Source organism: Amborella trichopoda, chromosome 11 (genome assembly GCF_054954075.1).
Source record: "Amborella trichopoda isolate Santa Cruz 75 chromosome 11, AtrichopodaSantaCruz75HAP2 v2.0, whole genome shotgun sequence".
Taxonomy (NCBI): Eukaryota; Viridiplantae; Streptophyta; class Magnoliopsida; order Amborellales; family Amborellaceae; genus Amborella; species Amborella trichopoda.
Window position 1 is genome coordinate 3,941,999 of NC_142346.1, and position 2,988 is coordinate 3,944,986.

The window sequence follows — 2,988 nt, forward strand, 5'->3', positions numbered from 1 at the left end:
ATAAACCTTTTATTTCAGCATTTTGAGGTGCTCCTTAATTCTACATTTTAAAGTTGCTACCTTATATAAAGGTTTTCCTATTTTAAAATACAACTATTCTACAAGAAAAAGCTATTTCTTAATTATAAAGATTCCGTGGCTTCATGAGAGTTGGATGATTGTCCAAAAGTTGCATGATCCTTCTCAATGAGTGCAATCCTAAACTTGCAGGCTATTTTTTGTTTCTGGACAAAATATAATAATCAAAATACAACAACGTTGTTTAAAAGAAAGCAATATAATCGCCGGTAGCATTATATGTGTGTTGTTATAACATGTTTTAAAATAGAAGAGCATATCTCAAATTGCTGAGGACATAAAAGCAACATTATAAAATGCTTTGAACCCTTGTGACTAACTAATGCTGTCCCCCAATAATTCCTTTCAGCTTCAAAGCCGATGCGCACAAAGTTCAAATTGCTATCAGTCAATATGACAATCATTCTTGTATTGATGATAGACAACAAGCATTCTTCCTCAAATTCTAACCAAATACGAGATTTGGTTTCGAAAATTTGCAAGTCTTAACTGGAATTTCTGAAGCGAAAGCAACTGCTTTTCGAGGCTTAATTGTTTGGCTAGATCCATGCCTGGATGAAGAAATAGCAAGCATATATTCTAACCGAATCTTTCCCAGCCTTTACCATTCATGTTCTCCCAAAAGCATCCATCCCAAAAGCATCGATCATTTTGGCTTTCAATCTCTTGATAGTAAGAAACCTACAAAAAAAATAAAACCAAAAAAGCAATCAAAGGCACAAGTGACGGTATAAGCTTATGATCAAGCATACCTGGATTGCGAGATATTCCAAGTATGGGAAACTTCTCAGAAGACAAACAAATCCCTTGACCTCCATTATCTTGCTTGTATTTAAACTCAGGTATGAAAGCTGTAAGTGGTAGAGAATCTCTCAGGAACATCTGCTCCGAAAAAATACTGCAACAAGTTCATGGAACGCAGGTACAATTATTTCTATAGAACTGATAGTGTTAAAAAAAATCTCACCAAATAAAGCCATCCATATACATTAGAACAGAGAGCAACAAAGAATCATGAGAGTAAAGCACCTCTAATCCAAGAAGGAGACCCTCCAGAACTTTGCTAGACATGAAAGCAAAGGCATTATCCCTTTCGCATTGAAATACGATGAACTCCTTCAAGTTGGAACTTTTACTCAAATTTATGGCATTAAATTTGCATTCTACATGAAAAACTAAAATGCTGGAGGCATGAATTTTGAGATGGGAAAGGCCATCACATCCCAATAGTTGTAATTTCTCCAACCGCCCACTCCCTGAAACTAGAGACTCCAATATGCTATCATTGAGCCTCACCGAAGCTAGAGTGAGATTCTTGAGAGGTGGTAAGCCCTTGTAATCGCAAGAGGGATTGAGTGAGCAAAATTTCAAGTTCAAAGACACCAAAGAGCTACAAGAAAATAGAGAAGTGTGCATTCTATAACTCATCTAAATAATGCCATTCACGTCTTGTTTCACCTCACGAAGGAAGTTCAGTTTGAGTTTTTGCAGGCCTTTTCTTGTTAACAAAGGTATCCATTGATCCAAATCACATTGACCTGCGAGAATGGGGCCGTTGTGGAGAGAAAGGGCTTGCTCACCGATAAAAGACCAGTTTAAATCTTTGGAGTTCTTGATTTTGCCGGTATCATCTGTGATGTTCAATGAGGGAGCAAAAGCCCATACCTCCATCTCCCAGAAAAAATACAAGTCCTGCCTGCTTCTCTTATGGGCACGAGAGAGACAATGGATTCTAGGAGGCAATCTGGTGGTAGAGAGCTGATTCTATCCGCTTCTGGAAGACTAACCATCCGCATGAGTAACAGAGATCAAAAAATTTTGTTGTAAAAAACTGGAGCTCCTTCTGCTGTGCCCTTTACTTCTTTTCCATAGCAAAACACTACGCCTTCTTCCCAAAAAGTATGCTAATTTTCGAGATAAACTTGACCCCGTATTTTGGGTAGCTGCAAGCTGTTTATTCTCGATGTGCTTAATCTAAAAATTACGATCAAATTATATTTAAATTGGGTATCCGTTTAGGAAAACCTTTCTATGTCCAACCGTCCATTTTTTAATAGAGGGCTAAGATTGTCCCAATCACAAATGTCATGTCTCTACATTGTTTTTATTTTTAATTTTTTTTTATAAAATTTTTTGACACCAAATTTTGTACCTCCATTCCTCTATTAAACTCGCACTAACGAAAAATATATTAAAAAAAATATTTTCAATAAAATAAAATTATCAAAAAACCCCTAAGGAGTTTTTATCGAAAATTAAAATTATCAAATAAGTTTTTATCGAAAACTTATTGTTAATATTTTTTATAGGTGCGTCCAATGAGAAGATGACACGTACCAAATTTCATATTCAGACAAATTGTATTAAAAAAACTAAAATAAAATACTTTGAGACGTCGGATCTAAGATCAATCGATAAGTGGCTCTCTTGATAAAAAATGGACGGCTGGATGGTAGGGGGAACATAGAACTTCTATGGTATAAGGGGAACATAAAAAGCTTTCCCATCTGTTTATTCTCAATGTTTATCTAAGGGTGCAGTTTGGATACAAATGAGACATTCAATAAATGGAAAATTTCCTTTTCTTCGTTAGATTTCCTATCATAAATTTCTAATTAAATTTCAATGAACATATTCATCACATGTGATAACTTTATGTAAGAATCCTATCTCAAAATGTCTCCATAGAGGTATCGTCTATCCGAATTCTCTATATACGATATATCTAGAAATAGGTAAATTTTGACTTTAATAACTACATCAACATAATTATATATATATATATATATATATATATATATATATATATATATATATATATATATATATATATATATATATATATATATATATATATATATAAAAGCCAGAGTTAAAGGGTGGACAGCTATACAAAAATAAGTGCCGTTA

At 34.1% G+C, this 2,988-nt stretch overlaps 1 long non-coding RNA gene across 1 annotated transcript; it reads right to left on the reverse strand.

Annotated features, from left to right (window-relative positions):
• Positions 1–261: 261 nt before the first annotated feature.
• On the reverse strand, positions 262–1,903 carry LOC148779680 (uncharacterized). Its single transcript, XR_016043619.1, has 2 exons — positions 1,108–1,903; positions 262–976 (listed from the first exon to the last, which is right to left on the reverse strand). It is a non-coding gene; the product is annotated as an uncharacterized LOC148779680 (long non-coding RNA).
• Positions 1,904–2,988: the final 1,085 nt, after the last annotated feature.